Source organism: Danio rerio, chromosome 14, assembly GCF_049306965.1.
Source record: "Danio rerio strain Tuebingen ecotype United States chromosome 14, GRCz12tu, whole genome shotgun sequence".
Classification (NCBI taxonomy): Eukaryota; Metazoa; Chordata; class Actinopteri; order Cypriniformes; family Danionidae; genus Danio; species Danio rerio.
In genome coordinates this window covers 56510001-56522500 of record NC_133189.1, presented here as the reverse complement: position 1 = coordinate 56522500, position 12500 = coordinate 56510001, and the positions used below count along the sequence as shown (strand labels likewise).

At 40.3% G+C, this 12500-nt stretch overlaps 1 protein-coding gene across 5 annotated transcripts in view; it reads left to right on the top strand.

The window, feature by feature from the left end:
• Positions 1-12500, top strand: part of unc5a (unc-5 netrin receptor A) — a 521085-nt gene that overhangs the window by 319590 nt on the left and 188995 nt on the right.

Sequence of the window (12500 nt, the reverse complement as noted above, 5' to 3'; positions counted from 1 at the left end):
TCTGGGTGTTTCCCCCACAGTTTCCCCACGGTTTCCCCCACAGTCCAAACACATGCGCTATAGGGGAATTGATGAACTAAATTGGCCGTAGTGTATAAGTGTGAATGGGTTTTTCCCAGTACTGGGTTGCAGCTGGAAGGGCGTCTGCTGTGTAAAACATATGCTGGATAAATTGGCGACTCATTCTGTGATATTTTGATTCAATATATAAGCAAACTACTAAAATATCAATAAAAATACATTTTACAACACACAATTTCAGCACCAGTATTTGCCAGAGCAGAGATCAAGACCCCATAATGCAATTTAAAAGAGTAAATAAACACAAAGTACATGCATGCAACTGTTCATTGAGATGTTTGGAACCACCAGGGCTCTTCCTAGAGCTGGCCGGCCATCTAAGCTGAGTGATCGGGGGTGAAGGGGCTTAGTCAGGGAGGTGATCAATAACCCGATGGTCACTCTGTCTGAGCTCCAGCGTTCTTCTGTGTAGAGAGGAGAACCTTACAGAAGGACAACCATCTGTGCAGCAATCCACCAATCAGGCATCTGTATGGTAGAGTGGCCAGACGGAAGACACTCCCCACCTGGAATTTGCCAAAAGGCATCTGAAGAACTCTCAGACCATCAGAAACTAAACTCTCTGCTCTGATGAGACTCAAACTGAACTCTTTGGAGTGAACGCCAGGCATTACCTTTGGAGAAAAGCAGACAGCGCTCATCACCAGGCTAACAGTGAAGCATGGTGGTGTTGGCATCATGCTGTGGGGATGTGTTTCATCGGCAGGAACTGGAAGACTAGTCAGGATAAAGGGAAAGATGAATGCAGCAATGTACAGAGACATCCTGAATGAAGACCTGCACAAGAGTGCTCTTGACTGTGGCGTTGGTTCATCTTCAAGCAGGACAATGACCCAAAGCACACCGTGAACATTTCAATGGAGTGGCTTCACGACAACTCGATGAATGTCCTTGAGTGGCCCAGCCAGAGCCCAGACCCTAAATCCTATTGAACATCTCTGGAGAGATCTGAAAATGGCTGTACACTGTCACTTCCCATCCAACCTGATAGAGCTTGAGAGGTGCTGCCAAGAGGAATGGGCAAACATTCCCAAAGACAGATGTGCAGAGCTTGTGGCATCATATTCAGAAAGACTTGAAGCTGTAATCACTGCCAAAGGGGCATCAACAAAGTATTTAGCAAAGCCTGTGAATACTGATGTACATGTGATTTTACAGCTTTTTAAATTATAATAATTTTACAACAATTTCAAGAACTCTTTCTTCACATTGTCATCATGGGGGATTGTGTGTAGAATGTTGATGAAATAAATAAATTTGATCAATTTTGGAAAAAGGCTTTAAACATAAACAAATGTGGAATAAGTAAAGCGCTTTCAATACTCTCCTGATGCACTGTACAAAACCAACCCAGACAATAAAGCACTGCAAACTATTACACATGCTCAGAAAAGTAACCTTTTCAAGGTTTAAAGTTGTTGGAAGAAAGATCAAGCTCCTAAAATGCAACTCAAACGCATAAACAAACGAGGAAAAATAAAAACGTGAATCACAAAACACTGAACACTGCTAATTTACAGATTTTTAAAAGTGTTTGTGAACTGTGTTTTGGTAAAAAAGCATATCTAATGAAACACACTTGTCTGTAAGATACTCCACATGACGGAAGCGTTTGCTCTTTTCATCACTCCACCGCAGACTGTCTTGATAGTGAAATGCTTTCTATTAAAAGTTGTTTTAAATTCCATTTAGCCGATCAATCTCGCCACTTATGTTGGGTTTTCTCCCCAAGGCTGATTGATTCAGCTGGTTTTATATGACTTATTCAATGTTTGATTGGGAAGTTTGATCAGGAAGGGCCTGTGGCAAGGAAATCTGCTAATCTGCAATGTAACACTTGGTAATTGCCTCAAGAGGGCTGGTGGTTTTGATATCTCAGTGTGATTAAACACCGGGAAACCGCAGCACCGCACGACTGGCTCGGAGCAAACATTAACACACACTGAAAGAGAATGATTCATTGGGTTTACTACATTTCGTTAAGGTGAGTGGTTGCAAATAATTTATATAAGGACTGAATTTAAACAAACAAATTAAGCTTTGGATCTTTTAAGATTTCGTATACAAGCGTCCGAAATGAGTTTCCTTCGAAGGGTGGCACGGCGCACTCTTATGGATTGGGTGATGAGCTCTGACACCCGGGAGAAGCTTGGAGTAGAGCTGCTGCTCCTCCACATCCAGAGAAGTCAGCTGAGGTGGCTCAGGCATCTGTTCTGGATGCCTCCTGGATGCCTACCTAGGGAGGTGTTCCAGGCAGGTCCCAACGGAAGGCAACCTCTCGGCTGGCCTGGGTACGCCTCGGGATCCCCCGGAGGAGCTGGAGGAAGTGTCTGGGGAGAGGGAAGTCTGGGGTTCTCTCCTAAGACTGCAGCCCCTGCAACCCGGCCCCGGAAAAGCGGCAGAAGATGAATGAATGAATGAATGACTGAATGAATGAATGAAATTAAGTAAAGACTGCTACATCTAGTCTGCTTGTTTAAAATCAGCCCGTATAAATTGTTTAGCTTACAAAAATTAGTAAATATAATGAATACATTTTTTGAGTGTACGGTCACCAGTACAAATACTCAAATGACTGTAATTGGGTAGTTTTTCTCAGGAATTGTAATTTACTAAGTAGTTTTATAAATGTGAACTTTTACTTTCCCTTGAGTACATGTTTAGTGCTGTATCTGTACTTTTACTCCACTGCTTTCCTTCAACCTGCAGTCGCTACTGTATTTTTTCTTGTCTATGAGGATTAGAATAATCATTTCTGAATACAATACATTTATGATCACTTAGCAGCCCCAGATAGCACAGACAGCTGTCATCTCTTACCTTATGCTTTGCGCTTCAGGGCCATTTCTCCTCTGTTTTTGAGGTGATGTGCATAAGTAATCCTTTTATAGACCTTTTTCATGGCTGCTGCATGGAGGGCGCCATAGCGACCAGCGTCTTCCAGTAGAATGCTAAAGACTTTCGTTTACAGCATGTACAACTGGTTATTTGCGCTCCGAAAATGGGTTTCAATAACGTTTTTAATGGATAACAGAGTGTTTTTGTGACACACTACTTAGAAATGTGTCTGTTAAAGCCGTTATAATCTGTCACGTGTGGTTCAAGCGCGTCAGAAATACGAGAAAAACGTTCTCCTAGTTCACGTGTCTGCCGTCAGAAATACAGTGTGTGTGTGCGTTCCCGGCCTGTCAGCTGTTAGCTCAGCGGCTCTTTAACACACACACACACACACAGAGAAAGAGAGAGAGAGAGAGAGAGAGAGAGAGAGAGAGTGTACTGGCATGAAACTTAACAGGTATGAAAGTCGTGCAATTTACAAAAATGAGCAATAAAAGTCTGTTATTGATCCTCTGCTGCTGATTTGCTGTTCATTCTAATCGCGAGCCGTTTGTGTTTTATTTCGTGTGTTGTTTTCACCACGGTTTGTGTTTTTCTGTCATTTGGAAATGACACTAGTCTATATTTTCACTTTGTCACAGTTATTAAATCAGTGTGTCAGTGGCACAGTACAGGCTACGTGTGTGTGTGTCAAACATTTTGGTGAACTACATTAGTTTGGGCTGGTTATATATTTGAAATAAAGAGAAAATGTTGACTTTAGCGATGACGAGGCTTCATTTAAACTGCAGAAGATGCCGTCTGACAACGAGGGGGAAACGCCTCACAGCAGCTGTTTTCCATCCTATTAGATCACATTTCTTTAAATGATCAGTCGAGGAGATGCTGCTGATGGACAACAGTATTAGTTCAAAGAGGATAAAAGCAGGTCAAATAGAGTAAAACTATCGTTTCACAGCTGTCCAAATGTGACTGTTTACACGCATCAGCTGCCGACCGGAAGTTCTTCGCATTCTCATTGCGCATACACGCAAAGCATCATGGGTAATTTTGCATTCCTAGAAAAAGGTCTATATGTCTGACATGGTCCAAACACAGTGAATTATGTTTGATTAAACAAAAGAATAGTGAAATATGAAAACAATGATCGCTCCCTGTGGCTTGTACAGCACCTCTCATCAGTTGGAACACAATAACTTTTGCATAGATTATAGTAGAGACCTTTTACTGTTTTCCTATGATTACAGACATGTGCAGGAACCACCAACATTAATTACAGCACGCTAGACCACACACAACCTAAAAGGTACACTTTCAAACTTGAGTTTATACAAAAAAAATACAAAAGAGCCTCTTTTATTAGGTGTTTATTATAACACAGACGACATATACAGATATTTTAAACACTTTTAATAGTGTTTTATGAAAATTCAAAAGGCTTTCTTTAAAATGATAGCAAATTTTTGCATTTACACCTCTGCATGTGGATTTGGGAAGCTTTTAAATTTGGGTAGGCAAAATCCAGTTGGAAATCCCAAAATAGCAGCAGAGTTTAACTGGTTACCCTAATTAATCTACTTAAGCCTTGAAATGTCACTTTAAGCTGAATAGAAGTGTCTTGAAAAATATCTAGGAAAATATCATTTACTGTTGTCATGGCAAAGATAAAATAAATCAGTTATTAGTATTATGATTAGAAATGTGCTGAAAAAAATTTTTTCTCTCCGTTAAACAGAAATGGGGGAAAAAAATAAACGGTGGCGAATAATTCAGGGGGGCACATAATTCTGACTTCAACTCTGCATAAAAGTATTTATTTGTATGCTGGTCTTTTTGTACAGCACTTTGGTCAACATCTGTCTAAATTATCTAAATTATCTAAATTATCTTTATAAATAAAGCAAACAAAACAAAACATACGTGAAGTTTATTCATAAACTAATTTCGAGAGGATCACGTGCTTATGATTTATCACGGCCAGTCTCGCATTTGCTAATCAGTAATCTTCCAATCATATGAGCCCTAAGCCACTATAAATAGCCTCAGTTTTCAGTTCACTTTATCTTCGTTTGGAAGAAACCCCCCTCCTCCCCTATTCTCTTCCTTTAACTGTGATTGGGCGGCACGGCGGTCCAGTGGTTAGCACTGCGAGCCACACAGCAAGAATACTGCCGGCCCTAGTTCCATAGGACCGGTGGGTGTTTCTGTGGGCAGTTTGTATGTTCTCCCCGTGTCCGCGTGGGTTTTCCCCGGGTTCTCCGGTTTCCTCCCACCATCCAAAGACATTCAACATACATAACAATCAAGCTTTGTCTAATCCCTTGTGTTCCCTTAGCTACAGCAGCAGGGGAATTCTGAGATCCACCGAGCTCGGGCTCCCTTCTTGCTCTGTCAACGGGAGGAAGCCCCGGGCTCGAGGAGCCCTTGAGCTCGGGGCTCTCTCCCGGGACAGCATGCCAAATAAGCTTTGTAAATCATCAGCTAAGTGTGAACTGTTGAAACTATATTGTTTTAAATCACTAAAACCTTTGAATTTTCATCATCAAAAGTCAATAGAGCAGAAATCTACATCCCATAATACAATTTACATATGTAAATGAACATAAAAAATACTTATTTTCAAATAAATGTGAATTAGCATATATGTTTTACAGTGTAGTTTATAATATACAGAATAATATGTGGCATTTTAATGTCTGCTGCATTGTCTTTATGTCAAAGCCTCAGATCTCCTTCATTGTAACTACACTATAGACTGAACTATTCCTTTAACGAAACCACTTGAGTTTTCCTCTCAAAGTCATGCCAATGTCATCTCAGGACTCGATGGCCATCTAATGCTCCGTGCCTCTGCTATTCCCATTAAATCCCATTTAATTAAATTGAATGTCAAAGAGGCCTCTTCACCTCTTAATGTTTGCCAAGGCCTGATTGGTGAAGACAGGCATGACATCTGTTTTGATGGAGCCAAATGACTGGCAGCGTCTCTGTTATTGAGAAAGATTTTATTCACCAGAATCATATACGAAGTAAGGCCTGTCACGATACCTGTTTTTGTTGTAGGATATATTGCATCAAAATGCATTGCATTAAATTATATTATTGTCATTTGAAGCCCATTTTATGCCACTCATTATATAATGCCAGACAATATAATATCATCATAATGCAAGTGCACTCTTCCAAAAAACACAGTATATACTTTTTTATAAAATTACTATTTAATTAAAGTAATTTTAACAATTTATTAGTTGTGGAATCAGAATGAGAAAACACATATCCTAAATAAATAATAATAAATGTTAGCAAAAAAGTACAAGGTGAAGAGTAACAGAGGCTGCGATATCTGCTGCCAGATCTATTTTCAGCTCTCAGACACCCACATGAGAATATACCATAGTCATTTATAGTGAATACTACAGTGTTTTATTAACCATACTGACACTGACACCTCCAGTAGAGATTTTGTGCAATCAGCTAAAATGTTCAAGAATTGCTTATGTATGGGCAATGTACGCTCGCCGGCCACTTTATTAGGTACACCTAACTAGTTTCGGGTTGGACCCCCATTTGCCTTGAGAACTGCCTCAATCCTTCATGGCATAGATTCAACAAGCTACTGGAAATATTTCTCAGAGATTTTGCTCCTTGTTGACATGATAGCATCACGCAGCTGCTACAGATTTGGCGGCTGCAGATCCATGATGAGGATCTCTCGTTCTACCAGAAAGACTTTAGGAGGCAGATAAACATTTGAACATTTATTGTGAATTGTTTGCATGAATGAGAGTTTGTTATGGTCCTTTCATAAAGTTCTTTGGCGTAAGCCCCGTCTATAGTGGCGACCCCTGATGAGCTGGCAGATCCTGCCTGAAGATGAAGGCAGGGCGAAGCCAACCCCCTGAGTGGAGACGAGGCCGACCTGGTGGTGGTGGTGATGTGGAGGATGGAGGGAAACTTACTTTCACAGTTAACATCAGAATCATTATTGACCTCTAATATTGCATGATTTATCTGTCAATTTATGTTTTGATTGCTTTATTTGACCTTGGAAATTACTCTGGAAATATTTGATGTTAGAATTTTAACTCTGCAGCTTAACAAAGTGACTTTTATTGATCTCAGTGGCGCAGTAGGTAGTGCTGTCGCCTCACAGCAAGAAGGTTGCTGGGTCGCTGGTTTGATCCTCGGCTCAGTTGGCGTTTCTGTGTGGAGTTTGCATGTTCTCCCTGCGTTCGCGTGGGTTTCCTCCGGGTGCTCCGGATTCCCCCACAGTCTAAAGACATTGGGTAGGCTAAATTGTCCGTAGTGTATGAGTGTGTGTGAATGTGTGTGTGGATGTTTCCCAGAGATGGGTTGCGGCTGGAAGGGCATCCGCTGCGTTAAAATGTGCTGGATAAGTTGGCGGTTCATTCCGCTGTGGCGACCCTGCATTAATAAAGGGACTAAGCCGACAAGAAAATGAATGAATGAATGAATGAATGAATGTAAGCTTGAAACAATTTTTTAAAAAGTTTTTTTGTTTCCCCAATTTCTGTTTAACGGAGAGAAGATTTTTTTTTTCAACACATTTCTAATCATAATAGTTTTAATAACTAATCTCTAATAACTAATTAGTTTTCTCTTTGCCATGATGACAGCACATAATATTTGACTAGATATTCTTCAAGACACTAGTATTCAGCTTGAAGTGATATTTAAAGGCTTAACTAGGTTACTTAGGGTAAAGTTAGGGTAATAGGGCAAGTCATTGTATAACGGTGGTTTGTTCTAGAGACAATCCAAAACAAATATTGCTTAATGGGGCTAATAATATTGACCTTTAAATGGTATTAACATTTTAAAAAAATGCCTTTATTCCTGCAATATAAAACAAATAAGACTTTCTCCAGTAGAAAAAAATAGGTCCCACTTTATATTGTGGTCTTAACTAATTTGTACTTACACTGTAGTTAATAATAAGTTACATTGTACTTATTGTGCAAATACATGTTTGTGCATTGTACTTATGCTTAATGAAATACTTGCATGTAATTACGTCAGTAATTAGTTTCTGTAATTACATTTATAATTACACTGTTGACCATCCCTCACACCTTAACCCATTCTGAAACCTATCCATACCACCAAACCTGTCTCTAACCGTAATCATATCTCACCTCAAAAGCACCAGAAGTGTTCTCAAATACATTATAAACACAGTAAGTACATTGTATTTATGTTTACATGTAAGTAATAGTAGTTAAGGTCACTTAAAATAAAGTGGGACCAAAAAATATTATAGGAAATACTGTGAAAAATTCCTGAATCTGTTAGACTTCACTTAAGAAAAGAATGCCCTCAACTGAATGCACGTTCATGCAAATGTTGTTTTGAAATGCTGCCATGCCTAGTCAGGAGGCCACGAAAGCCCTCCATCAAGAGTAATGCAATTTTGACGAGCAAATACAATTGGACTTGCATCAACACTTGTCCCGGGGGGGTTTAGGTGGAGTGGGTGGTCGCGTTTTGCTATGGAGGAGAGCAGGAAGATAATGCAATTCCTCTTTTGTTGATGCTTTGCCCAGAGGCTGCAGACAGCCTTTCTCTGAAGCAACCAAGCAGGGTCTAATAAGCACTCGGGTCTGTGATACGGATCCTTCAGAGAGAGAAAACGCCGCTCGAGGCTCCTGTTGAACATACACGGCGCAAGCAAGGCCTGAGTTATATATGGAGCACAAAACACATGGCTAAATATAACATGGATAATGCTGGATTGCAACTTCCTGGTGGCGCATGTTCAAGTTCTGATTAGATTTGTTGGAGACTTTTAGTCAATATCTTGGCGTGGGGGCGAAAGGAATCTAAGGGCCCTATCGTACACCCGACACAAGACATGTTTGGCATGATTTGTTGCTATTTTCACACCAGCACAGCTGTCATTTTCAGGTTTTGCACCACGTTGTTTAAATAGTGATTCCATTTGTGCTGCTTTGTGGACTGATGGGTGTGCTGGTCTATAAAGCAGGTGTGTTAAAGCCCATTGTTGGAGAGGGGTCTGTCTGCAGTGCAATATGAGCTGCATCCAATGCTTTTTAATCCGCTCACCTAACCCCACATCTAACCCTACCCGTCACAGTGACGTCACTCACTCCATTGAGTGCATTGTGTCTGACATTGCATCGCTGAGTGATGCAATCTCAGCTTGCATCATAGAGGCTTCATCCAGATACTATTGCATTGTTGACCTGTTGCTATTTTGAAGAACTGAAATAGACCGCACCATTGACCAACTAAAAGCTGCTGTAAAGTCCAGCGCATTAGTTATGCACATATGCAGGTCCAAACACTTACACATTGCTGAATACACAAAGGACGTACAGCAATACACAAATATCTTTACAGATGAACACAATTAAAGGATTTAAATGATCCAGAAATGATTATGTTCTACATTAATATAAACACCACTGCCTCCATGCCTTCTTCACCTCGAGGGTGTTACAAACCCCTGATGTTAGTCTAGGGTTGTGGGGTTTGACATTTATTTAATTAAATATATATTTATATAAACAGTGAATGAGTGGAAAGACAACCAAAGTAATGCCAAAAAATGTGTGCTTTTATTTACCATCCCAAAGTGAACAACAACAACAACGAATTAATTAAAAATAAAGAAAAAGTGAGAAAGGCAAAGATATACTATTTACAATATGTACAACACTGAGACAAAATAAAGACGGGAAAAAACAAGAGAGCTGGCAGAAGGGACGCGGGCGGCGCTAAAGAAATGAAAAGAACAAAACTCAAACCAAATCTAACTCCCCAGAAGCATCTAGTTAACTAACTATGTGAAAACAGTATAATTAACACGCGAAGATCTTCCGAGTCCTGACTATCTACTCTTTCTAGTAGAGGTGTGAACCTATACTGGTCTCACGGTTCGGTTCGGTTACCATTATCATGCCTTCGATTCGGTTCGATTCGATATCTCGGTGCATCACGGTGCATTGACGATGCTTTCCATATATAGTGTTATATTTTGGGGGGAGGCTATAACAAGCTGTTTGTATAAACACACAGACACACAGTACCACACTATCTCTCATTCAAACACATACACAAACATAGACAGCACCAAAGAAACAAACACACACACACACGCACGCATGCACGCACGCACGCACGCACGCACGCACGCACACACTTAAGCCCTCGCAACAGGGAGAGTTCGCGCTGAGCGGAGCAGAAAAACGAAAAAAAAAACGAAAAATAAAGAAGCACTTTTCCGACGGTCCCTTACTGAGAGCTCCTCTCAGTGCGAGCTCTTCCGGCTAAACAAATATTGCGAGGGCTTAAACGGAGCAGTGGTCGTAATATCGAGCGAAAAAAAAATAAAAAGACAGCTGTGAAACATAGCCAGCTTTGTCTTTTTGTAGGAAACACACTTTAGATCTTTTTAGGGTAAGAGGTTTTTGAGTTATTGCCGTCTATAACTGAATGTGTGTCAGGAATTTTGAAAACAAAACCAACTGAACCGTGCTCATTTCTGGCGCCCCCCTGGATATACAGCACCCTTAGCATTTGCCTATGGTGCCTATGCCACGGGCCGGCCCTGAGTTGGCTGAGTGTTGTAAATACTCGCGCTCACCTCTCTCGCGACAGAGCGCATAGAAGATAAATGACGTCAGTACATAATAACCGGTTATGATTATTACTGAACCGATACCTTATTGTCCACATCTGCATCGCGGTGCACCGAAGAAACGATTAATTTTGACACCCCTACTATCTAGCTATCCAAAAAGTACAAGGGGTGGCGCTCGCCCCTAACATAATACGCTGTACAGCAGAGTAGTCCTAAGTGTTGCGAAATGTGTCACGTGACCTTCTTACTTGTCCGCTTCGTCCAAGACTCGTAAACAACGATAAACTAAGAACGATGTACGAATAACGGACGGATAACGTGCACACAGAAACGAGCGACAACAAAACACAGTTAGACAGGGTTATTTCTAAACGCACACGACAAATGCAAACAAATGCCGAAGCAGCAAAAGAGAAAAATGCAAGCAAGGGAAGGCGAGTGGTCTAACGCGCTTTTAACACGGGTGGTCTTTGCTTATTGGATATGATGTAAGAGTGACGTAACCGGGGAGGATTGACTGACAGCTGAATGGACCAATGAATGGAACCTGAGAATACATGAAAGCAGATATGGGAGAACAGAGCGAGAGAGAGAGAGAGAGAGAGAGAGAGAGAGAAACACAGAGCAACAGAGCACAAAAAACACAAATACATAACAAGGGGCTTTTTCAGTTTTTTCATGAGCATCTGCATCTGTATAATGTGATTATTATTAGCACTATTGTCTATTAACTGCAGATTTATATTTGTTTCAATAAACGTAGATTATCAAGTGTAGATTTGTCCACCTGTAAGGTTTTGGAGACGTCTGCATCACCTATTGGGCATAAGAACAGGACGTGTGTTTGGATATAAAGGGCCGATCACACAGTGTTAACTTTTTTCTACTTCTGCAGCAGGCGGTTGAGGTGCACAGGGTGCATAAGCAGCGCGCAAAACACTTACAGCTGATAGTAAATCATTCAAAAAAGGCGCCTCTCAGTTAGGCATGGGATAAGATTCTGACAGTATGATTACCTTGGATAAAAATATCACGGTATTGTGCTTACTCCTCTTAAATATATTCTTTTTAAATGTCTGGGTAAAAAACAAAAACTTATTCCCCCTTGAAAACAGTATATTTTATTTTTTAAAGTTTTATAATATCTTGGAACAGTGAACATGTCAGGCTAAATAATTAAAATGAATCTTTGACTTCTGCTGTTTTTATTAGTTTCAATTGTTTTTGAAGATACTGTTGTCCTAAAAAGAGCAAATAAAAATCTTATGTATAACGTAGGAACATTATTAGAGAAAATTTCACCGCGGTATACCTTAAAAACGGTTATTGTCACATGCCTAGTCTCAACGGAAAAAGCATTTTTGGTGTGATCGGCCCTTAACTCAGTTTTCTGACCACACTTTGTTATTATTGTTCATTTATTCCTTTGCTGCAGATTAGAACTGAATTTATAAATAAATTTGACATAAATCTTTAAGCTTAATGAAGTTAAATGTGTGGGCTAATGAATGTGTTCAGTGGAGTGAGTTTCCACCGTTTCCTCACTCCACCAAAGTATAGGAGTAAAGAGAGAAAGTAAAGAGGCTGAATGGAGGAGGCTCGTTCTTTATCCTTGCGCTGCAGATGCTCTGTTTAACTGTTTTCTCACTAGTGAAGCGTTCCGTTTTTACACTTACAAAGTCGCCATGTAAATAGCAAATGCACCATGGAGCGACACAACTGACTCTTAAAGGGAATGAGAGATGAGATTGGTTTAATGCACGTTATGCTCAAAACACCCAGAACTCATTAAGAGAATGAGCACAGCCCTGTTAGACCATGCGCTGGGTGCAAACCATGTTCTTCTGTCCTTACAATAGCAAAAGTGGATTCAGACACGCTCTTAATGCTTAATTTATGAAAAATAAGTTGCAATGCGTCTAAAATGTGTCTGAAAAAAAGCTGTGTTGATGTG